Here is a 26,781-nt window from a genome sequence, read left to right on the forward strand (position 1 = left end):
GAAGATTAGGTGTTAAAGGGACACCCACAAAGTTTTAAGTGTGTAAATGATCCGTTTTTTGGACCTTTAGGGGGTAAAGTATGTATTTTTTTTTTAAATTATTTGGACCAAAAAAAATAAATTGACTTAGGACATGGTTTGGTAAACAAATTGAGTTATCTTCACACGAGTATGGGCTTTTTTTTCTAAAAAAAAAAAAAAAAATCAAGTTGGACATCGTTTGGCGAATAAATTTTATCCTCACAGGAGTAAATACTCCCCTCATTTCAATTTATTTATCTGATTTTAACTTGATAAGAGTATCAGAGTTTTTTGGATTTAGCTTGAGGGTCAACCCATTACTTGACTACCTTTGCCATTCTCTCTCTCTCTGTCGCTAGTCTCTCCCATTCGCAAGAAATATCAAGCATGGCTGGAGTCATCGTGCAGGTTCCCCTTGATAAAGCAGTCTCACTTGCCTCTGAACGACTTATCTCTTTGTGGGGTTTGAAGCGCCAAGTTGAAAAACTGAAGAGAAGCTTAGAGAAAATTAAAGTTTTCTCTTCTGCTTTTGAGGTTAAAAAAATTGAACTTGACGATGTAAATATCTTGCAGAAGAACCTTGAAAAGTTTTCTTATGACGCTGATAATGTTCTAGACAAAATCCAGTATGAAATTCTTTGTTTCAAAGTTGGTGATGTTGTAGATGTGTTGGGAATAGCTACAAAGAAGATCAGATCTCTAAAACAGAAGTTGAGAGATATTAATAAAGACGCTGATCAGGTGCTTGCACTTCCTTTTTCAACTTCAACGTTTCAGGAAAGTCAAGTCTATGGAGTTGGAAGCCGAGAAACTACCTCCTTCCCCGCTGATCAAATCTTTGTGGGAATAGATGACAAATTCGAACAAATAATTGGTACGGTGAGTAGTTTTTCAACATGGAATCCTTTTGTCCTTTCTATTGTCGGAATGGGGGGACTGGGAAAGACTTATCTGGCACGACAAGTTTACAACAATAGTTGCATCGACTATGTTTTTTCGGTGAAGATTTGGGTCTGTGTATCTGAAGATTTTAATGTCAAGAAGATCTTCGAGTTGATGTTAGCAGCAGTAACATCTGAAAACAATCAGCTCCAAAGCCTAGAGGGTATTGTCAAACGGCTCAGGGGGGAGCTAATGGGTAGACGATGTTTACTTGTACTCGATGATATGTGGATTGACAATTTTGAAGTGTGGGAAAGTTTCAGGAGGCCTTTAGAGCGAATAAATCTTTTCATTCTTGTGACTACTCGCTCGCAAACGGTAGCCTCAATTACGGCAGATCAGACTATTTCTCTTGAAACATTATCAGATGAAAATTGCTGGCAGGTACTTAGAGAACGAGCATTTGGGAGTGGAGAAGTACCAGCCGACCTAGAGGGCATCATGAAGGAGATCTTCAAAAAGTGTAAAGGCCTTCCACTTGCAGCACAAGTTATAGGAGGTGCTCTTCGCAACCAGAGAAAAGAGGCATGGTTGTCCATCTTAGAAACCAATCTTTTTAAAGCTGGGATGGAACAAAATATCGTTTTCCAAAGTTTGAAGTTGAGCTATGACCATTTGCCATCATTAGCTGTTAAGAGATGCTTCTTGTATTGTTCAATTTTCCCAACTGACTATACATTAGTCAGGGAAGAAATGATCCAGCTTTGGATGGCTGAAGGATTACTCCATCGCCAAGAAGAGAATCTCAAAATGGAGGACACAGGTAATGAATTTTTCGACATTTTAGTGAAGAATTCCTTATTACAGGATGTAAAAATGGACATGTATGGGAACTTAAGGTCTTGCAAGATGCATGATCTTGTTCATGAATTGGCGCAATTCATCTTGGAGTCTCATGTTTATGCTTTGCATACATTGGTCTTAACAAATGAGATATCTGCTGACATGTTGATCAGTAAGAAGTTCTTAAGAGCCTTGGTTTTGATAGGTGACAGTATCAAGGCATTGCCTAATTCAATTGGCAAGCTAATACATTTAAGATATCTTGATTTGTCAAAGAGTAAAATTTCTGAACTACCAAGCTCCATTTGCAAGCTCTACTTTCTGCAGACTCTCAGGTTGCCCTGCATAAGAAAGCTTCCCAGTGGAATGAAGAAATTAGGAAGTTTGCGACATCTCTACTTCACTAGTTTTCTTGAACCGACAGAATTTCCACGGCACATAGGGCGATTGACTTGCTTACAAACACTGAATTTTTCAATTTGACACCAGGAAGTGGTTGTCAAATTAAAGAGTTAGGTAGCTTGAAGAATCTTGGCGGTGAATTGGTTATCAAGAATCTCCAACTTATCCGTGGTAGAAGAGAAGCTGAAGACGCGGACTTGAAAAAAAAGTTAAATGTGTACAAGTTGGAGTATTTTTGGAGCCATAGTGAAGTAAAAAATAGTTGGAACCATCATGAGTTGGTGTTGGAAGGTCTTGAGCCCCCTGCCAAATTAAAAAGCTTAAACATAGTGAACTATTTGGGCACAAAATTTCCTAGATGGGTTAAAGAATGCTTGCCTGTGAATCTGGTCGAGTTGAAATTGCACAATTGCAGAACATGCAGTGGAGTTCCATCCCTTGGACAATTAGAACGCCTTAGGCATCTTGAGCTGGTAGGATTCCATGCGGTGGAATGCATTGGATCTACACTTTATGGTCTTGAGGTTAACAATAGTGGATCGAACAGCAAGAATGCCCAGATCGAAGTGTTCCCAGCACTTGAAAAGCTAGTATTGGATGATATGCCTAGACTTATTGAGTGGGAGGACGTGCAGTCGACACCAAAAACAAATGAAGGTGGAGGTGGATTTGACGTAAGAACTTTTCCTAAGCTTGGGGAGTTGAGCATTTGGAAGTGTCCACTCCTAGAAACTACCCCAAATCATTTTGAAGTTCTACGTGTACTAAGCATTAAAGGAGTTGACAGCGCGAAGCTTGTGCGAGACATTTGCAGCAACTGTACTTCTCTTGCAAAGGTTACCATCGAAGAGAACCCTTTTCATCCAGATGAGATACTAAACAAATATAAAATTCCTCCTCATTTGAAAGCAGTTTCATGTCCCAAATACAGCCCCGAGGCCATTCCTACCATCTGCGAAGTTTTGACTGATGATATTCCATCTTCTATGTCTGTCCCACTTTCAGACTTGGGCATGTCATTCAAATACATGGACTGGAGCTTGGATATGTTAGCTGGTTCCTACTCAAACAGAATGCAAAATCAAACCGAGTCGTCAAGCTACCATAACCTAGTTTCAGAACAAGATAGCTATCAGTTACTTCAGTGCAAAAGATCTCCAGCTCTTCCAGAGCATTTGATCTTTAGTGCATGTGCAGGATTAACACAGCCACCACCAGAGAATGAGTGGAGGGAGGCTGTTGTGATGCTCCTGACAGACAATCACCTGTCTGTGCTGCCTACCTCTCCAGATTGCCCTCACCTTTTGCTTCTGTTTCTTCAAAGGAACAACCGCCTATGCTCTATTCCGGACCCCTTTTTCACCAATATGCCGTGTCTTCGTGTTTTAGATCTTTCAAATACCAAACTCAAGGTTTTTTCATCCTCACTGTTCAATCTTAAGGAACTTCAAGTGCTTATTTTGCGTAACTGTCATTCTATTTATGAGATTCCAGAGAACATTGGTGCTCTGAAGTCTTTGGAAGTGCTTGATTTTTCGGGCACCGAACTTCATAACCTTCCTCCTGAGATTGGAAAACTGACGCGTCTAAAGCACTTGCATCTATCATTTTATGGAGCTGAGGATGAACGTGAAGCAAGTTATTTGCCTGATGGTCTGTTTTCTACGGATATCATAGCTAAGCTCCCAGACCTACGGGCGCTAAGCTTCGGTGTACACCCAGAAGACAGAAGATGGTCAAGAGATGTAGGCCAAATGGTAAAGGATATAAATAGGTTGCAGAATCTGAGGTATCTCCGCTTCTACTTCCCTACAGTGGCACTGCTGGAGAAGTTTTTAGATACGAGTCATTCATGGGAAAATAATCTCTTAACTAGATTCAAGCTTGTCGTTGGTCAGAATGTAAAACGCATTGTGGATCGAGTTCCACGAAGTGAGGAGCATAAGTACGAGAAACATGATCGTTGCTTGAGAGTTGTTAATGGTAAAGAGATATCAAATTCCCTCATGAATGTACTCAAACGTGTGACGGCCTTCTATTTGGATCATCACACCAAAATTTCTACTGTTTCCCAATTTGGGCTGACTGGCAGTAAGGAATTGAAATTCCTTTTACTGAGGGAGTGTCCTGACATTCAAGTACTTGTTGAGAATGAGGGAAGATCTGAACCTGTAATGCCTGCACTGGAACATTTGGGAATTCATTATTTGTGGAGCTTGGAGACTCTTTGCAAGAAATATCCATTGCCTTCTGGAAGTTTCGGTGCCCTAAAATCTTTGATGATTGACACATGTCGCAAGTTGAAGTTTCTGTTTGACTACTCCATCCTTCAGAACGTCTCAACTTTGGAAAATTTGATAGTTAATGATTGCGTTCTTCTTGAAGAGATGGTGAAAACTACTGGGGGAAAAGTTCAAGTTGAGGTTCTTCCAGGATTGAAAATACTTAAACTTTCCTATTTACCTCAATTAATCTTGCAAAGTTTGTGGATGGATCCAGCACCAGATGGAAGTTTTTGTTCTCTGAAATCATTGACCGTGAATGCGTGTCAAAATGTGGAATTCATTTTCTCCCACTCTGTACTTCGAAATCTCTCAAACTTGGAAGAGTTGGTTATCGAAAGTTGTGTGCTTCTGAAACAGATAATAGAAACTTCTCAGGTTACAATAGAATTTCAGGTTCTTCCAAGATTGAAAGTACTAAAGCTTTCCTATTTACCTCAACTGGTTTCACAAAATATGTGGACGAATCCAATTCCAAAGGGAAGCTTTGGTGTACTTACTTCTGTGAATGTGAAAACATGTTCTGAGCTAGAATTCATCTTTCCTCAGAGTATGCTTCATTGTCTCTCACATTTGAAAGAGTTGGCAGTTGAAGATTGCAAAACTTTGAAAGAAATAATAGAAGAAAGGGAGGAAGATCTTGAGGACCATGGCTCTGCGCTTTGTATTTTGAAAGAATTAAAACTCCGTCACCTTCCTCAACTGGTTAGGCTTTGGAACAGCTCCATCCCTTATGTAAAGAAGCTTGACATTGATGATTGTCCTAAGCTGAAAGACGTCAAGTTTGAAGAATTGTCAGATCAAGTGTAGAACATGTGATCTTTTGGGCTTCATTAATACAGGTGCTATGTTCAAATCCTTGATGGCATTTTCCATCTAAATTTTATTTATATTTCATGTATTCCTAGGTGCTAGCACTTTGTTAATAGCCTATTTGGAACAAACTGAAGCTGCTCTTAGAACCTATGTTTCTCGGACTCTCCAATATGTTGCTGCACCTGTGTCGGATCCTCCACAAATGCGCTACTCTTGGAGGATCCAACGCGTACCCGACATTAATTTTGAAGCGTCCTAACAACATAGCTGAGAACTGGCTTAAAAGTAATTTTTATGACTTTCAAATAAAGACCATCGAAAATGCTTTGACTAACTTGCTTGTAGTTTTGTTAAATCATCTTCTGACTTAGAATTTAACTTGTCTCAGTATGTGTCAATGTCTTTCAAATTTGGAGGAGCTGGTAATTCAGGATTGTGAAGCTATAAAAGAAACAGTAGAAGGAAGGGTGCACAGGTGATACTTGATGTCAACGGTACTTCTCTTTGTAGTCTGGAAAAAATAGTCTGAAGAAAGTCAAACTTCATCACGTGCCTGAATTCATTATGCTTTTTGGAACAGCGGCATCTCTTATGTAGAACAGTCCAGCACGCACTATTTCCCTAAGCAGAAACATGGACTTTGGAGAATCATCAGCACAAGTATTGATCATTTACTATCTTTTGTCTTCATTACTGCAGGATAGGATTTTCAAGTCTCTGATAGCATTTTCCATTTGGTTTGTATTTCTATTTCATGCAACCTCATGTGGAGTATGTGCTGCTTTAGGAACAAAGCTTAAAAGTTATTTCCACAAGTGTCAAACAAAAAACATCAAAAATTCTTTTGTATGCTTACTTCTTTGACTGTTAAATTATGTTCTAGAGTTCGCATTCATCTTGTTTCATGAGTATGCTACAATGTCTTCCAAATTTGGAGGGGTTGGTAGTTGAGGATTGTGAATCTCTGAAGCAAATAATAGAAGGAAGGAAAATCAAGTGATACATTAGAAGAATGGTGTCCTTTGTAGTCTGAGAAATTAAAATTGCATAACTTGCCTGAATTGGTTAGGCTTTGGAACATCTCTGTCCCTTATGTAGATGAGCTCGAAGGTGATGATTGTCCTATGGTGGAAGATATGGAGTTTGGATACAGATCGTCTATTCTTTTTGACTTTTTTACTGCAGGTACTATTTTCAAATCTTGATAGCATTTTCCATTTATTATTTATTTGTATTTCATGCTATATAATGCAAGGCGCTAACACTTTACAGTAGCCTATATGAAGCAAACTGATGCTTTCAGAGCAAGTTATTTCCACAAGTTTGAAATTAAAACCGTTGCAAAAGATATGGAGTTTGAAGAAACATCAGAGGAAGTAAAGATCATCTACTCTTTTTGGCTTCATTACTGCAGGTACTATTTTCAAGTCTTTTGACAGCATTTTCCAATTGATTTATATCTTTATTTCATGCTTTCCGAGGAAAAGTCAGAAAGTTGGAAAATGTGGTGTTTAGAAGGCATAATTTTCTTTAGTATTTGTTTGCTTTCAGTTCTGCAACCTATGTTGCTCAGAGCCTCCAAAATATGTCGAAAAGTTTGGTTCACACGAAAGTAATTTGTCTAGCACAAATTAAAGTTATTTGTGCTTTCTAGCCTTCTATGAGAACACGTCAATCTTCTAAGCAAAGCAAAGTTTCAGTAAGTTAGTAGTGGGACTGTTTGAGGTCAAGTTATTTTATGCTTCAAAGATCTGAAAATTTGGAGAAATAACATTCATATTTTCTGATTATGCAACTATCAAACAAATATCTTTGGTGATGGCAATGTAATTCTGATATCATAATAAATTTGCAGGACAGGTGGAGGAGCATGTACACAGTACACAGATCTCTCATTAAAGGAACTATGTTGAAGTCTTCAATAGGGGGTTATGCTTTTGAAAGGACTGGATCTCAATGCTGTAGCTTAAAGGTACTCGAGCAGCTTTGCCTAATGAATACCCTATAGTAGTCAAGTAAATTAAGATTTAAAACTCATTCTGTGTTGTTTGATATACTGATAATTTATGTCCATCACAGAAGTTTCTTAATCGTAAAGTTCTGTAGTAACAATATTAAGTGTTCAAAATCCTGCTGAATACCAAGTGAAGAAATGAACTGGTTTACAGTGTTCACAAATATATTCCTGCTGCTAACAGAATGAACTGGTGGATCATTTGCAATGCTACACAATTTTGATGACGAGTACATGAAAAAGAGTGTATCAATAGCTTTAGCTAGAATTTGTAGAATTCACTTGTCGTCACTCTTATAAAATGCGGCGAAAGCTTTTAACACAATGCCTAATGTTCTATTAAGTGTCATCCAGTTCATCTTCTTAATTGCCTTGTCTGACTGCAGATCATGCAAATCATTCCACTAGTGCCAAGAACACATATTAAGCTGAAACTGCGGTATCAAGTTCTTCAAATTAAGTTGGGCAGATGCTAAAAGGTAGAACTTGGCAAATCATCTTGGAGTGGACAAATGCTGAAGTGTTGTAAAGAATCGATTGATTAATCAAAAACTCAAGACACATGTTAGAAGTGATTTGTTAAAATGGAAAAGCTGTGGCATTGTTGAGAGATCTCATGACTGAATTAGGTATTGTATGAGCACCGAGGAATTCCAAGCACATCTACACATGGTAGTCGAATCAAGTTTTCTGCACAGAAAAACACAATGCAATCGACATTTTCTAGTGACATTAACCATGTACTCCGTAAATGAGTTCATCATGGTCTCCTTCCAGTCGGATGCTCAAGTGAACAGCATTGTGGATGTGTGATTTAAGTCAGCCTTCTCTTTAGTGAGAAGTTCAGGGAGCCATGTTTCTACAACTTTCCTTGTTCTGGAGTGCGATAGAGTACTAGTGAGTACTTTGTTTGCTGGTTAGGTTGCTCTACTTACTTTCTGTGAATATGAAAGTCAAGTCCTAAAAGATGATGTGTTAATCTTCTTGCAATTCAAAGATTACTTCTCCTTTTTGGTTGTTAATATAGCTTTTCTGTGAATATGAAAGTTAACTGAAATTGTTGATAGTACCTGAATGAAAACTCTTTTCCATTCAAATACTAATCCTTATCTGAATGAACTAGTTGCTTGAAACGTGCGTTGCACGTTGTATTTTGTGTTAGTTATTATAATATAAGAAAATATTTTTCTAAGGATCTGGCAGATATGAAATATGTTAAAAAGTTTTTTTATGTTAATGTTGTACAATATAGTGAGAGAGATTTTCATGCGCCAACTTTTTCCACATTATATGTAAAATCAATGAAGAGCTCCTTTAATTGGATTTATCACTAAGCGCACCATTAATAACAAAATAAAACAAAAGGAAAAATACAACAACAATCCAGTGAAATCCCACAACGTGGGGTCTGGGGAGGGTAGGGTGTACGCAGACCTTACTCCTACCAAGGTAGGACGGCTGTTTCCGAAAGACTCTCGGCTCAATAAAAAACATAAAAAGAGGTCAGATAAGGCTAAGAGATTCAAATCGATATAGAAATGAAGTAACGCAAGCGACACAGATAATATAGAATAATCAAAGCACAGGAAATTACAGATAATAACATAAATCAGAGCACAAGAAATTATACTACGATAATGCGACTACTAATAAGACAGGATAATGAGACTATCTACTAGCCTTCTACCCTAATCTGGGTCCTCCAAACCCTCCTATCTAAGGTCATGTCCTCGGTAAGTTGTAACTGTGCCATGTCGTGTCTAAATGTCTCTCCCCAATACTTCTTCGGCCTACCCCTACCTCGTCTGAAACCATCCATGGCCAACCTCTCACACCTCCGCACTGGGGCATCTGTGTCTCTCCTCTTCACATGCCCAAACCATCTCAATCTCGCTTCTCACATCTTGTCTTCCACCGAGGCCACTCCCACCTTGTCCCGAATATCCTCATTCCTAATCCTGTCACTCCTGGTGTGGCCACACATCCATCTCAACATTCTCATCTCGGCAACTTTCATCTTTTGAACGTGAGAGATCTTAACTGGCCAACACTCCGCCCCACACAACATAGTCGGTCTAACCACCACTTTGTAGAACTTGCCCTTAAGTTGAGGTGGCACCTTCTTGTCACATAGCACTCCGGAAGCAAGCCTCAATTTCATCCACCCTGCCCCAATACGATGTGTGACATCATCGTCAATCTCCCCGCTGCCTTGCATAATAGACCCAAAATACTTGAAACTACTTTTCTTCTGGATGGCCTGGGTACCAAGCCTCACTTCCAAGCCAGCCTCCTGAGGTGCTTCACTAAACTTACACTCTAAGTACTCTGTCTTGGTCCTACTCAGCTTAAACCCTTTAGACTCCAGAGTTTGTCTCCAACCCTCCAGCTTAGCGTGTACTCCGCTACGAGTTTCGTCGATCAGGATTATGTCATCCGCGAAAAGCATACACCATGGCACCTCACCTTGAATTTGCTGCGTCAATCCATCCATTACCAAGGCAAATAAAAACGGACTAAGAGCTGATCCTTGATGCAACCCCATCACAACTGGAAAGTGCTCTGAGTCTCCTCCTACTGTCCTTACCCTGGTTTTGGCTCCCTCATACATGTCCTTGATCACCCTAATGTACGCCACATGTACACCTTTAGCCTCCAAGCATCTCTATAGGATCTCTCTTGGAACTTTGTCGTAAGCCTTTTCTAGGTCGATGAATACCATGTGTAAGTCCCTCCTCCTCTCCCTATACTGCTCCACTAGTCTCCTCACAAGATGAATGGATTCTGTAGTTGAGCGTCCCGGCATGAATCCGAACTGGTTCTCTGAAATAAACACGCCTTTCCTCACCCTCATCTCCACCACCCTTTTTCACACTTTCATAGTATGGCTTAGCAGCTTGATACCTCTATAGTTGTTTCAACTCTGGATATCTCCCTTGTTCTTGTATAGAGGGACCATTACACTCGACCTCCATTCTTCAGGCATCATTGCCGTCTTAAAGATGACATTAAACAACCTAGTCAGCCACTCCAAACATGTCGGGCCCGCGCTCTTTCAAAATTCCCTAGGAATCTCGTCTGGTCTGGTCGGTCTTTCCCTGCGCATCCTACGAACAACACCCTTAACCTCCTCAACCTTAATACTCCTGCAATACCCAAAATCGTGTCGCCTTCCTGTATGTTCTAAATCTCCCAACACAAGTCTCTATCCCCTTCGTCATTTAAGAGTTTGGAGAAGTATGACTGCCATCTCCGTCTAATGAGAGTCTCCTCTACCAATAATTTGCCATGCTCGTCCTTGATAAACTTCACTTGATTCACATCACGTGCCTTTCTCTCCCTCGCCTTGGCTAGCCTGAACAATTTCTGATCCTTTCCTTTATCTTCTAGTTCAGCATAAAGACGTTCAAAAGCTGCCGTTTTTTCCATCGAAACAGCCAACTTCGCCTCCTTCCTCGCCATCTTATAAAGTTCCCTATTCTTCCACTTCTCCACCTCATCCTTGCTTTCTATCAACTTCGCATACGCCACCTTCTTTGCTTCCACCTTCCCTTGAACTTCTCCATTCCACCACCAGTCCCCTCGATGCTGGCCACGAATACCTGTCGAGACCCCCAACACTTCCCTTGCTACCGCCCTAATGCAACTAGCCGCCCTATCCCACATACTGGTCGCATCCCCACTACTATCCCACGCTCCCATAACCTTCAATTTCTCTCCCATCTCCACGGCACTAATCATGGTCAAACTCCCCCATCTGATCCTAGGTCGGTCATCCACGACCCTCTTCTTCCTCGTCATCTTGATCCCTAAATCCATCACCAAGAGCTTATGTCGGGTTGTAAGATAGTCGCTCGGAATGACCTTACAGTCTTTGCACAGACCTTTATCATCCTTTCTAAGGAGTAAAAAGTCTATTTGAGTCTTAGCCACTGAACTACGGAAGGTTACCAAGTGCTCCTCCTTCTTTGGGAAACTCAAATTGGCTATCACCAACCCGAAAACTCTTGCAAAATCCAAAAGTGAGACTCCTCCTCCATTCCTATCCCCGAAGCCAAAGCCTCCATGCACATCATCATAACTTCCCGAAATAGGCCCGATGTGCCCATTGAAATCACCTCCCACGAATAACTTCTCAGTAGGCGGTATGTCTCCCACTAACTCGTCCAAATCCTCCCAAAAGAGCCTCTTCTCCTCCTCGCCTAAGCCCGCTTGCGGCGCGTATGCACTAATAATGTTCAAAGTGAGCCCTTCAACGACCACTTTAATCGACATTATCCTATCAGTGGCTCTCCTAACCTCTACCACCTGATCCCTTAAATCACTATCTGTTACACTCCATAATAATCTGTGCTACTTGTATTAAAACAAGAAAGATTGAGTTAAGAAGGTTCAAGGAAAGTTAATCGAGTTAGTAAGAATATCGTTATATATACATGGTTTCCTTAAGTATCCCAAGGCGACACGGTTACCTAAAGGGTGTGGAATCGCGCTATGAGTATGTATATGAAGTAATGCGAGTGACCTTTTAAAGTATTTGAGATTATTAGTAATGATATAGAGGGTGGACAAAAGATATGAATATACTTTTGCGATTGGAGTTTCGTCAAAGTTTTGTGAGTTCTCTAGTTATGTTTAAGGTTATTGTGAGTCTCTGGACCCTTCGAGATGTGTATATGGATTTTTATTGATGTATATAAGTGTGTATATGTATGCATAAGAGGTTACATAAGGCTGGAAGAGGATTAGAAGTTAAACGAAATGAATCGGAACAACTTCAGTAAAATTTCGGACCCGATTTTAGTCTATATTGTAGGAGGCATATCTCCTTGAATATGAGGAGTTTTAAGGTGTTTCAAAAGCCTAAAATGAAGTTCATCGAGTCTAGTTTGTAATGCAACAAACCGCTCGTCAAAATGATATCGGAATAAGGAGATATGGACGATGCAAGTTGGGCTGACAGGGCAGCAAGGTTGGACCCGACCCAAACACTCACATTTCGGCCCATGAGGCCCATTAAACTCAATAGATAAGTCACCACTTTGCCCTATATCATTTCACACGACCTAAAACAGATCCAAAACCCTTATTTTCTCTCCCAAACCCCCTTTCTAATTGAGCCATCATATAAGCTAAATCCTAGACCCTTGACATGATATTAGTTAAAGAGAAGTTGTAGCTTAAGTTTTTTTTTGTGTTGTTAAGCAAGCAGCTGGAAAGAGGAACAAGATTCTTGAAGATTCTGATTGCTAAAGGTAATTTCAACCTCCTACTCATATTATCAATTTGGATTAAAGGTTTAATATGGTGTATACGTGAAGGAAACGTTGATATACAAGCTAGAGAGAGAGAGAGCATAAGCCATGGCATTCGGCCATGGCTAGCAAAATTGGAGCTCAAATTTGTTGATCCAAAAATCAGATTTTCTAGGTATTTCAGCCCTTAGGAAGGTGATAATAACACGGAGAATTCATTTGGAGCAACAAGAACAAGTATTAGTTCATTTCACAAATTCTAGCTAAGTGGAAAAAGCCAACTTGTTAAGGTAAGAGTTGATCATTTTTCTATGTGTTTGATGATGAAGTTGGACGTGTGGGGAATATGCAAATGTAAATTGTATGTGTGAAATTATGTATCTTGATGTTGAAGCATAGTTGTAACTTGGTAACATGAATTGCACGAATGTTGGAATGTTGTTGAAATGTTGTTGAATGCCGTAGGGGCTGTTTTTAATTGAAATTTGATGGACTGATTTGAATTAATATTTTGGTTGTTGTAATGATAGATTATGTGATGAGAATGAAGGAATTTAATGGTTAGAGTTGGAGTTAAAATTGTTGTGGGTTGTTGTAAGGATTATAGAGATAATAATGTGATTTACTTGCATATGAATAGATGATGTGGTGTCGTGTGGCTGCTGTTGTATTTCCCTGAAATTTGCTGAAAAGATGGCATGAAATAAGGCGTAAGGAGTGTATATGGGCTGCTTGGTGTGTTGTAAGTGTTCGTTAGAATTTCGGGCATCGTTATGTTATAGTTTAGGGGCTGTTTTCGGCCCAATTTGGAGAAATTGTTGGATCGTTGGAAATATTATGTGAATTGTTTAGAATGGTCTTGAATGTTGTTAGTATGGGTTTAGGTTAGTATTTGAATGTATAGGCGTTGATGTTGGCTTGAAGGTAAGCCGTTGAATTGAATATTTGGAAAGTTGTCGAATGATGAAAAAGAGAGTATTAATGTAATATTGTCTTTCGGATTGGTTATTGGAGTTGCTAGGTTGGTTATTGTGGTTGTTGCTGTTGATTTTGAGCGAGTTAAATTCTCGGGTTGGCCTATTTACAGGGGAAATGCTGCCGAATTTTCTGTAGAATTTAATGTTAGTTTGGAATGAATGGCTTAAGTGCCTATGTTTAATATTGGATATTCGTTGGCATATTTGTAGACCTTGGGGAGCCCGAGGCGTAGATTGGGATTTACTTGAGATTGGCTATCTTGAAGTGCGTACGAGGTATGTAAAGTAATCTTCCTTCTTCGGCATGCCTTAGTTAAAATAGGCTATGATATAAGCCTCGAGGAAACTCTATTCTCACAATCCGAGCATGTTTATGAATCACATTTGTTCTTTGGCATCCTTTCCTTGTCATGGCAAAACGTTGATCCTTATGTTCTTGGAATCCATAATTTGTAAAGATTACATGAAAGGTGATTTTTGTTTTAAAGTTCATTCTTTAGCGGTTCCAAGACTTCAAACGCCCATAATTTCCTCAGAAAAGCTCGGATTGCTTTGAAATTTTCGTAGGAGTTTGTATGATATAAAATGAGTATGTTTTTCATAGGCGGGCTCAGTTCGGGTCTATACTCGTCCGTGGGTCCCGCGACGCCCTTTTTGAAATTCGATAACTTTGAAACAAAAAGTGATAATTTTTATTCTGATTTCGAATATGACTATTTTACTTATCCTTCAGATTTATAATAATTATTTTATGCATATGATTCCTCACTACTCCGCTCGTGCCTACTGTGATATCTTTCGCCGGTTCCCGGGCCGGTTCTGTTATCGTGCGTATTTTGATATACTCCGGAGTTATGTTGTGTTATGGTTCTCCGAGCTACTCGCTAATGAGGGTCGGGTTCCACCTATATTTGGTGTTATGCTGTGTATGGCGTTATGTTGTGATGTGATATGTGACGGGGATACGGAGATTTGAAACTTTCTGGTGTTATGCTGTGTTATGGCGCCATCGTCGGGTGGGCGACCATATTCTTCTGTACCCTATGCATTACTTACATATTTTTTAAAGTAAGCAAATTTTGATATGTTGGATTTGCACTTATGTTTGGTACTTCCAATTCGTTTATGTCTCAGATTTGCTTTCTGTATATTCTGCTTTGCATACTCAGTACAAATTTCGTACTGACCCCCTTTCTTCGGGGGGCTGCGTTTCATGCCCGCAGGTACAGACGCACAGTTTGGTGATCTACGCATTTAGGACACCCTCTTCTGCTGTTTGGAGTGCTCTTCTCATTTCAGAGCACACATTTTGGTATATATTCGTTCGCTATGTATATATGTATTTGTTCAGGGGCACGTCGGGGCCCTGTCCCGCCATATGATTCTGTTTGTCTGTTTAGAGGTCTGTAGACATATTTGTGGGTGTGTGTGCCTACTTCTGTACGGATGTGTTTGCATGACTCTATTCGTTATGGCAGCCTCGTCGGCGTGCATTTTGTATATGTTTGTGGCAGCCTTGTCGGCGTGCATTTGTATATGCGTTTTGGGCCGTTGTGCCATTTGACAGCCTTGTCGGCTTTTGACATATTTGATTGCATTGCCGGCTTTTTTATATATATATATATGTCCGCATATGATTGCGTTGAAATGTGTTCGATACAGTTTGGTACAGTTTGAGACGGCGTATAATGATTATGGGCATATATGCCATATGTATGTATTCGATTTGGCGATGTATATTCCGCCGCCTCTTCTGATTCTGATATAATGTTTTGTACGCGCAATCGTGCAAGATAATATTCGTTCTCAACTCTGTTTAAAAATGATGATTTAGTTTGTATGTCCGTTTGGGTGCCCAAGTAGGGCACCAGTCGCGGCCCACGGGGCTGGGTCGTGACACTATCTACTAAAATGCCCACCCCATTTCTATACTTCGACCTACCAGAGAACCACAGCTTATACCCATCTACCTCTTTAGCTTTAGGACCTACCCATTTAATCTCTTGGACACAAGCTATATTAATCTTCCTCTTCTTAAGAATCTTAACTAGCTCTATGGACTTCCCCGTTAACGTCCCAATGTTCCAAGAACCTACTCTCAACCTAGACGCTCCTTTAACCCACTTACCCCTCCTAACCCTCGCCCCCGTCCCCGAATGAGAACATGACCCTAGTCTACCATCACTAACCAAAGCCACGAAAATGAGTATGAACTAATAAATTATTTAAAGGTCTAAAGTCAACAAAATATAACTACAAGTGTATGGACAAATAATGGATATGGCAACCGGAGGTACCAACTCCAGTTGAACTGAACCTGGTCGCCGCCGGAAAACACTGTTCACGGTCGAGTTACTGTTCACTGTCGGAAAAATGTTCACAAATACCTGAAAGGGAGAAGAGAATAGGGGGGGGGGGGGGGGGGGGGGAAGAAAAAAGAAGAAGAAAAGAAAAAAGGGAAAAAGGAGAGAGAAAGAGATGGCTGGCTGGAAAAAGTCGCCAGCGATGGCGCAACGGCGTACTGGCAGCGCCAGAAGCAGATAAAAAAAGGGGGAAAAAAAAGGAGAGAAGAAGAAGAGGAGAAGAAGAAAAGGGAAGAGAGAAATAAAGTAAATCTGGCCGGAAAAGTAGCTGGCGTTACCTGGTCGCCGGCGTCACCTGAACAGTGATGACGTATGGTCGCCGGATGGAGTGGTGGGTGGGCAGATCTTACCGTTGGGAGAGAGCAGAGGAGAGAGGGGGAGCAGAAGAGAGAGAATATTTTAAGAGAGAAAATAATAAAAAAAATATATATATATATATATATATAAAAAAAAAAAAAAAAAAAAAGAAAGAGGGATCATGAATCATGATCTTAGTTCGTGAAATTTAGATTAAGAGATAATTTCTAACTGTTGAGATACTTTTATTTTTTCAATTATATTATCTTCAGAAGAGTGGCATATGCAACTATATATTTTCTTTTCTTTTAAGACTCGTTAAACAAAGCATCTTCTCCATTGTTTCCTTAATGATATATCATTCTTCTAATTCTGGAATGAAAACTGCACAGCTACCAACCAATTAAGAAAATTTATATAATTTTTTACCTTGCGCTTGAACTACTCTTTCATCAAAAGAAAAACAAATGGATATTGAATCTCAATCAAAAGGTTACAAGAAGATGTTACAGACTTGGATGACTCTCAAGAATTAATTTACACATCATTAGTAATATTGTATTTCTTATATCCATGATAAAAGTACCTACAAGTAAATTGCAAGCATCATACTAATATGCTGATTTAATACAAAAAGAACAGAAAGAGCGTAGTACCTATAGGAAAAGTATCACTAAATGATTATTGATTTTTTTGGTTTTGATTTTTTTCTGCAAGAATGTGGTCAATATTGACAACAAAATAGAAAATTAGGCTTCTAACTCCTGAATGCATGCCTTTTCGTCTCTCAAAGCTCGTAGTCTTCAAATGCCTAGCTCTTTGAATTTTGACTTCTTCCCGAGCATGGATCAATAAATATTGATACAGACCTTTAACATAGATATATGACTTCTACTTCCGGAGTGTGAGTTAACAATTCTGATACAAACCTTTATACAGCATAAATTTGTTTATCGTGATTTGTGAACCGTCACTCTGAACTAAAATGTATTGTGTACAACAGTCTCTTGGTATGCTATGTCCATTTATATTGCATAATTTCTTTTTTCATATTTACATTTAGCAAGAAGATTGCGTAATTTGAAAGGTCAAGATTGAGAAAGGAAGAATAAGAAGATTAAATACATGGGACTTGTAAAAGTGAGCTCTTAAATGATGGTGCATGGACGAAAATTAAATGGAATTAGTTTCTGAAAATGGGCAGCCATTCATCCTTAAAAAAGGTAACGGAACAATTATTTTAACAAAATTAGTATTCAGTGAATTTGATTGCAATGTAAAAGTTACATGAATACTGATTAAGTTAAGGATAAAATGGTCATTCATCTTTTTATGGATATTTTAGTAATTCAACTTTACACTTTGAATGTTCCCACTTTTAATAAAATATGATACGATGATGATTAGCTTAGTGAATCCTTAGTTATAAATGGAAAGAACTACTCACTTCATATAACATACAATGCTATGAAATGTCTGAATCATTAAGTACATTTGTTTTCAAGTCTGAATCTCATCGTTAAGTCTGTTCATTTAATTTAATTTTACAACCACTTATTGAGTCTGAATAGATTTGAATGGTTAACATTTATAACAAAGTTTTAATATCACTAAAATGCCATCACTTCAAGGGTTTTTTTTTTTTTTAGTGTAAAGATGACATTTCAGCACTAACCACTGCTACCAATCACCAGAATCAGTTATCATCACCACTAACACACCAATCATCACTGCCGATCATCATTAACATAATAACCATCAATCACTATCAACAATCACCACCTTAAGCCATATATATATATATATATATATATATATATATATATATATCGTCAACCACCGCTATTGGTCATCACCACTACCATTAGCTATCGATCAGTATTATCCATAACAATTATCAACAACCACTACCAACTGACACCATCAACCATCATTGTTAATCATTGTTGTCTGTCACATATCACCACTAGCTACTACGTATTTACAACCATCACCCCCGGTCAATGCCCATTATCATCATCGTTAGTGATCACCACCACGACCACTATATATTTTTTTAATATTTTTTTGGTATAGTATTAGATAATTAGTATTTCATATGAACTTTGTATCTATTAATTTTTAAATAGAGATAAGTTTATACTTTCAAATAGAGGTGTTCGTGGTTCTGTTGGGATTGATACTCCTCTAAAAATAAATCAAAACAATTAAGTCGGCTTTTCAAATATTGGAACCAAACCAAACCAATTCAGTCAGTTTTCATCACTTCGGTTTTACCGTTTTAAAAAAAAATATATGAGAATATGCTCCCAATATTTCAACATAACACTAGCAAATCAATTATTCTTTTTGAAGAAAAGAAGTAAATATCTATGTGTAATCAAGTTATATGTGTTTCTTCCTCCAAGCGTATGCATTGTCCAAGAATTTAGCCATTTTCAAGGAACATAATAGAAAAATTTACAATGATTTTTTCGTGCAAAAATTCAAAGACCTAGTAGTGATATACCAAAGTATTTGATAATAATTGAATTAAATAATAATGAATAATTAAAAGGGATTCAAAGACAAGTTATTTTGAACATGAAATAGATTTATAGAACTATCAAAATAAAAATATAAATCAAACTAGAAAGTAAAGGCAAAGAATTGGATTACTGATAACTTCCAAATTCACTCCTCAAAGAGAAAGTGTACACGGTCGTATGCAATATAATTTACCCAACTATGAGTCGGGGTCGATCCCACAGGGAACAATATACTAAGCGATTTAAACAAGTAAGGAATTATCATTTTCTACGCTAAGTCAAACACTTTATAATATTTTGATTTTAAGAAAATTATAACTAACGCGAAAATATAAACTAATCTAGAAAGCAAGTAAAATGATCAATGGCCACAAGCATAGATACAAGGGAAATTACTCTCAAGTAACGATCCAATGTATTTTACAATTTTACAACTAAGAGCGAGTTTATGTTAATAGATAATGGTTTCTAACATCTCATTGAAAGTCTTTCTAATCAAATCAATGAATTTCATTCTATGCTTTTCCAAGCCTTAGAGTGTGATATCAAGCACAACCAATTGAATCTCAAGTAACTTTCCTATTCCTAGCTCAAGTTATTAGATGAGGGTTATGCCCTAAATTCTTGTTAATTAATCTTTCCCAACCTCAATTTTCCTCTTCCGAGCTCAAATCGAAGTAAATGAGCGGGTCTTAGGGTCAGCTAATCCTTTAAGAAACATTAAAAAACAAGATTAATTAAAACAACATTAACTTACTTTATTAGCTATAACAATCATTCAATACATAAGAATAACAAGAGTTTCAATCCAAACTTTAACAAATGAATATTTCCATAAACAAGATTAAAGTATTGAAATGAAAAACTACACACTTAAATAGTCAATACAAAGTAAGGAATTGAAGAAATGAGTAAAAGATTAAGAAATTTCTTATCAAGCTCTTCAAATCTTCAATCCCCAAGTGTGGATGCAAAAGCCCTAGCTCTCCAAGCTTGTAAATATGGCCAAAGATGAATATAATTACTCCCTTGTCTTCCTTTTGTAGTTCACCACTTTTTCCAAGTCCAAAAATAACAAAATAAGCCCCAAGTTTTCAGATTTGCAAAACTGTCCCATTTTTGTAAAACTGTCAAAACTGTCCAGTTTTGTCCAATTTGACCTCTTTTTGACTTTATTTTCACTTAGTTTCTTCCGTTCACTTCTAAATCACATAAAACCTGTAAAATAGATGTAAACGATATTAAATGCATTATTTTCTCAATCAAACCTAGCAAAAATATAAGATTAAATAAGAGATAATTTGGTAAAATAACAACTTATCAAACCCTCAAACTTAAACTATTGCTTGTCCTAAATCAATTCAAAACATACAATCTCCTTCTAAGGATTCGACTCAATAGTGCACCAACATCATACCAAGTCAAAAAGTCTACTTTAAGCACAAACACATGACTTTGACTGGTACCAACAATTAATCCAAAACATATGAATCACCAACTTCTTCTCAAAAACTTCATTTTCATTTCAAGTGGTCAAATGCCAAGCTAATTAAAGTAGCAATCAAGTCATGACACTAAAGCTTCAAAAATTTGCCTTCATTATCACATAACAACTTTATATTGTTCATTCCTCTCAATTGAAAAATGAAACAAATTCACAACTTAAATTATCATGTGCCCTCACACTCAAGAGAGAATTCCACACTTAGAAAATGTAATTCAAAACACAGATGGGATATCAAATAGAAAGAATTAACTCTCTCTCACACAAAGATGTTCAAATGCACACAAGTAGTACCATAAGCTTGCCCTTCATGTATTTCTCCACTCATGTAGACACACTTGATTCAAAATCAATTAGGACTTAAAGGGTTGTAATGTAGGCTTTTGGCTAAGGTAGGGCACAATTTGGGTAAAAGTGACTTAAAACCTCCCTAAGCACAACAATTTTCAACATTCAAAACACACTCTTTGAAACTTTTCCACCACTTTCTTCATTTTTCATTTTTTTTTCACCAACTAGTCTTCCCTTTATTCACAACTCTTATTATTCCTTTTTATTTTTCCAAAATAAAAAGGAAGTTTTCAAAAAAAAAAAAAAAACTTTTCACCTTTAAAGTAACTCCCACATAACACAACTTTTTCCAACCATCACCCCCAAACTTAGGCTTTTAGCCTATGTTTGCACTTTCAACACACTTAAGGAGGTGGGGTACCAAAAGATTGATTAATGAAGAATAGGGTAAAGCTTGTAACATGGTTGTCAAAGAAAAGGTTAAAGGCTCAAAAGGGGTTAACTAGGAAAAACATGCAAGGGTAGGATATTTCAGGCACAAAAACGGTCCAAGAAAGGCCTAACATCATTTTTCAAACCAAATGTAGTCTAGGATTTCGCCTTGAAACACATTCTGGACAAGTTCTAGACCACAAGTAATGCAAAAGAACTCACAAAAACCTCACCAAACATGGCACATGCAAACTCAAGTGAAATATGTATCCAAAAACCAATTGAACAAAATGAACTCAAAAAGTCACTCATAGCCTAAAGAGACTAGTTAGTGAAAGTAAGAGCCAAAAATTGAGTCTAAAAGTCACAACAAGAATCCTTACTTCAATCGTTTTTTTTTTCTTTTTAGCAAAAATCAAGAATTCATATGTCAAGTTTTAAATAAGTTGGTACCAAGGAAGCCAAAAGTTAGCCGGGGGGGGGGGGGGGGGGGGGAATCACATCCCAACACCATTTTTACTCCTAACCTACCTGACTAAGAACGGAAATAAAATAATAAAAGTGCCTAATTCACAACATGCCAACAAAACATTTTAAAAAATTTGAGCAAGTTCCATTTGCAACAACATTTATCCACAGCCCCACCAACAGTCACAAAACAGGCCAGGCAAGGGCACACAATATACATACATAATATAAAAGCCCGGCAAGGACACAAATCAAGCATAACCAAAATATAATGTGCTACCACATGCCACCCCCAACTACAAACATTGCAGTGTCCTCGCTGCACATAATCAAAACAAAACATAAAATAGTTTGAGGGCAAATAAAATATAAAATAAAATATATTTTTTTTCACTGTCAGCACCTGCGAACAGCACCTATGACTCGCAGGCATGACTTGCGGTTTGCAGGTGATGTCACCAGAGTTGTTGTTGTTTTTTTTATACTGTTAGCACCTGCGAACCACAGGCATGACTGATACGCTCAAATTACACCTTTTAATGACATAACGCAGACGTTGTCAAATATAGTTACCCAACAAGGTTGAGGTCGAATCCCACCGAGAACAATATGTAGGCGTTTAAGCAGATTAAGAATTATCACAAACAACAGCTAGGCCGAAAGCATCAATGGTGGTTTTTAAATATGGTTTTGATAAAATGTGAAAATATAAAATCTAATCTAGAAAGCAAGTAAATTGATCAATGGTGGCAAGAATGGAATAAAAGAAACTACTTCTCAAGTAACGATCCAATATCTTTCACGAATTAAGATAATGGTAATATTATGTTAGTTAGCCTCGGATAATGACTCTAAATTAACTTCTCCCGAAGATTAAGTAGACTACTTAATTGAATATTTCTAAAGCAATTAGGAGCATTAAGAACACCCGACTATTGCAAAAGGAGGTATCGCCTATTCCTAGGTCAATTTCCATTAGATGAGGGTTAACGCCCCAAATTTATGTTAATTAATCTATCACAACCCCGTTCTTCCTCTTCCGAGTTTCAAACAAAGTAAATGGGCGAGTACTAGGGTTAGCTACTCCCTTCAGAAACGTTGAAGAACAAGAATAATTAAAATAACAATAACTTACTTGATTAAAAATAATGTCAATCAATAAATAAGTGATGTGTCGTGGATTTGTGGCACATTCGACGCCTTTTTAATATGAATTTTGGTTGTTTTCAAGTAAGTCTAATTCTCGTTAATATGTTTTGTTGTGTTTTAAGAAAATAATGGCCAAAAAGCAAAAAGCAAAACGCAAAGAACAAAGGAAAAATTGGCCAGAAATGAAGAATCGACGTTCCGTCGATAAGCTCGATTTTCCAGTGATGACAAAGTTGAAGATGACAAAGGACGGAGGCATCGACGAAGCGTCGAACTGATTGATGCTTCGTCGTTTGTATCGTCATGCAGGATCTCTCAACAAGAAGAGATAAAGACGGAATACTCGACGGAGCGTCGAACTAATCGACTGCACCGTCGAATGGAACACATTGCTAAAGGCACAAAGGACGAAGAAATCGGCGGAACGTCGAACGATCGATGGTCTGTCGATCTTGCTATCGGGGGCAATTTTGTCAGCAGCTGATCTGCGTTTTTTGGAGCCTATTTAAAGAACATTTTAGGTAATTTTTGGGATCCAGAATTTTTTGTAACCACGAAAAAAGTCCCATTGGTGGGTGAGCATTGAATACTCCCCTTTAGGAGCGTAGTGAAGACACAAGATTCCATTTTCCATCATCTTTATTACACTTTGTAAGTTTTATGTCTAATTTATTGCTTACTACTTTTAAGACCATAATGTGTGAGTAGTTTCTTTAATCAAAGTTGTGGACCCAAATGATGGGTGCTATGTAATGGGTATCTAACATTGTATATATATAATGGGTTGTGATGTATTTTATTATTTCTCGTATTCATTGTTCTATAAGTGGTTGCAAACACTTTTTCATGCACAAACCCTAGTTTATTTGGAAAGATGAACTAGGGTGTGATTTGAAATAATATAACAAGGACTCGAGGCACTAACCCTCGTTTAATGAACTCGCTTAGGGATAAGATGAGTTATACTTGGCATATTTAATCAATCTTAGTTATAACTTTTCTGCATTTGAGAAAATCATGAAAAGAAATACTTTCTAACTATTGAAAAATATTAGAAAGTGCATTAGAGATTAAGTGCATACATAACTCCGACCCATTAGAAATATATCATATTGACACTCATAGCATAACATCTAATCATCGCGGGGACACAACTTTGGTTCTCCAAATCCAAACAAATTTCAAACATTTCAAAACAGCAAATATAAACCAAATCTCTTTTCAAAACATTCAGAATAGGATTAAAGCCTTTAAAGATTAGTGTCGCATACAATTAGTACCCTTTTCTCTCCATATTCCCTTTGGGATTCGACCCCAATCTTGTTTGGGTTACTATATTTGACAACGTCTGCTTTACGCCATTAATAGGTGTAATTTGAGCTTATTAAATTTTGGCGTCGTTGCCGGGGAATACGGTTTAGAAATTACTGATTGTTGTGTACTCTTCTTTAAAACTTTTCTATTCCATCACACCTCGTTTGCTGTTGTGGTGAACCAGGTGAACATGGCAGGAAGACAGAATCGGAATCAAGGAAACCAAAGTGGACTCCAAGTGAACCCTTCTGCACCAGAAGAGGATGAGGATGAAAATATATTTGCGGAATTCATCAATGAAGCTGATTATGCTTCTGTTGTGGTTCCTCCTAGAACTGGAAATGCTACTTTCAAAATTGATAGTTCTATCTATCAGCTGCTGAAACTTGAAGGTTATTTCCGAAATTCTTCGGAGGATTGTCCACTTCGACATTTGAAGAACTTCTTGCATGTGTGTGCTCAACAATCCCAAGATGTTGTTTCTGCTGATGCACTTCGGTTACGGGTCTTTAAATATTCCTTGGCTGGCCAAGCAAGGGAATGGTATGAAAAGCTCCCCAGCAATTCTATTCATACCTGGAGCGAGTTAGCCAATACATTTTTGAAGAAATGGTTCCCGCCAAGCAAAAAGGCTGAGCTTCGGGATAAGATCTTTAAGTTCAAACAACTTCCGGGGGAACAATTATATTCAGCATGGGAGCGTTTCAAGTACTATCTAGCTCAATCTCCAACTCATGGGTTTCTGGATGCTATTCTCACCGAGAAGTTCTACAAGGGGTTAGATACAATGAATCAAATTACTGTCAACACTGCAGCTGGCGGATGCTTCATGGACAAATCATTTGTCAGCATCATCAGGTTGCTCGATAAGCTCACTACCCACAATCAAGCTTGACACTCAAGTGATAGTGAAATCCTATCATATGGTAGTCCCTCTGCTGCTGTGGTGGCCAAAGAAAATCATGAGCGAGATCACGCTTTTGCTCGATTGCAAACCACCGTGGATTTGTTATCAAAGAGGCTTACAGAGAAAGAAGCTAAAAGTGTGAATATTGTCGAAGATATGCCATCTCATGCACCCGGGATGTACCAAGTCTCGGAAGAAACTTATCTAGAGGGGCAGCCGCAACGTGAGGACGCTAATTATATCGATCACTCTCAAGGGGGTTATCAAAAGCAATGGAGACCCCAACAGAAAAGCAATCAATATGGCCGAAATGAATATGGTGGTTCGGACATGAGGGATTACAACAATAACAATTATGGTAATCGGAATTCCAATGCCTATGTTCCACCAAAGGGCCGTACGTCTAACTCTCAAAATTGGCGAGAAGGTCCTTCCAATGATCAAGGGACTTCTCGAATGGAATCTATGCTTGAAAAGATACTGGACAACCAGCATAAGAGTGACAAGAAGATGGAGAATTTGACCAAAGTGGTAGGCTCTCACACTGCTTCGATTCATAAGCTTGAGTCACAAATGCGAGATCTTTCTCGTGAGAAACATCCACCACAAAGAGGGGGTCTTCCTAGCAACACAATTTCGAACCCAAGGGGTAGTGGAGGCGATCACATTGCCTCATACAAAGCTATTTCTACTAGAAATGGAAAGATTCTTAATGCGGTAAATCAAAGAGTGGTTGAACCTATCATTGTCGAGCCAATTGTTGATGAGGTTATTGAAGATGAGGTTGAAGAAGAAATAGAGGCACCAATTGAAGTGCCCATTATTGTTGAGAAAGAGAAGGAAGTACACCCTAGTGTTCTAAAGGGTGACGAGAAGCCAAGTGTTGAAAAATCTACCGGTGATAGCTTTCAAAAGAGCAAGGTCACGGGGGCAATTAAACCCTTGACTCAAACATATAAGTCTCCTCCCCCGTTCCACAAAGATTGATGAAAAGAACAGAGAATGCCAAGTGTCAACGCTTCTACGACCAATTGAAAGGGTTGTCAATGACTATCCCATTTCTTGATGCATTCCAAGAAATGTCAAGATTTTCTAAATACTTGAAAGATTTGTTGACGAAGAAAAGGCCAATCAAGCATGATACGGTGGGAGTCACCCACCGTGTGAGCACTATTATTTCGTCATCAAAGGTTGAAAAGAAGGGAGATCCCGGGGCTTTCACTATCCCCTGCACCATCGGTCATCATGATTTTGCTCATGCTTTAAGAACCACTTCCCTCTCATTTGAAGTATATTTTTCTTGGCCCAAATAATACTTTACCGGTTATTCTCTCATCTTTGTTAAGTGAGGAACAAACTCAAAAGGTGCTTGAAGTGTTGCGGGCTTATCGAAGATCTATTGGGTGGACTATTGCGGATATTAGGGGAATTCCCTCCGGTATTTGTGAACATAGAATCGAGCTTGAGGAGGATAGTTCATCAAATGTAGAGCATCAAAGGAGGCTAAACCCTCCTATGCAAGAAGTGGTTAAGAAAGAGATAATCAAATGGTTGGATGCGGGTGTTGTATACCCAATTGCAAACAGCCAATGGGTTAGTCCGGTGCAATGTGTGCCAAAGAAGGGGGGCATCACTGTTGTCCCTAACTCCAAGAATGATTTGATTCCTACCAGGACAGTCACCGGATGGAGAGTGTGTATGGACTACCGAAAGGTAAACACCGCAACTTGTAAAGACCACTTCCCTATGTCTTTTATTGATCAAATGCTTGATCGGCTAGTCGGAAGAGCTTATTATTGCTTTTTGGATGGGTACTCGGGTGATGTGCCGTGAATTTCGGCAAATTTGATGCCTTTGTAACTAGAAGTGTTGCTTGTTTTTAAGTGTTTTTTCATCGTTTCTTATGTTATTTTTGTGTTTTATAGGGTTGGTTGACTAAGGATCGGAAATGAGATGAAATGCTGAAAAACGGACAAATTGGAGCTAAATGACGGTCCGTAACTCATGTTATGGACTGTAACGTGATCCGTACTAGA

The 26,781-nt window shown here is 38.3% G+C and overlaps 1 non-coding gene and 1 pseudogene across 1 annotated transcript; one reads left to right on the top strand and one right to left on the bottom strand.

Moving 5' to 3' along the window:
• Positions 1–299: 299 nt before the first annotated feature.
• On the top strand, positions 300–8,311 carry LOC132609490 (putative disease resistance protein RGA1; annotated as a pseudogene).
• A 16,162-nt stretch (positions 8,312–24,473) lies between these two features.
• Positions 24,474–24,579, bottom strand: LOC132612436 (small nucleolar RNA R71). Its single transcript, XR_009571796.1, has one exon. It is a non-coding gene; the product is annotated as a small nucleolar RNA R71 (small nucleolar RNA).
• Between the last annotated feature and the right edge of the window lie 2,202 nt (positions 24,580–26,781).

This window comes from Lycium barbarum, chromosome 9 (genome assembly GCF_019175385.1).
Source record: "Lycium barbarum isolate Lr01 chromosome 9, ASM1917538v2, whole genome shotgun sequence".
In the NCBI taxonomy this organism is placed as follows: domain Eukaryota; kingdom Viridiplantae; phylum Streptophyta; class Magnoliopsida; order Solanales; family Solanaceae; genus Lycium; species Lycium barbarum.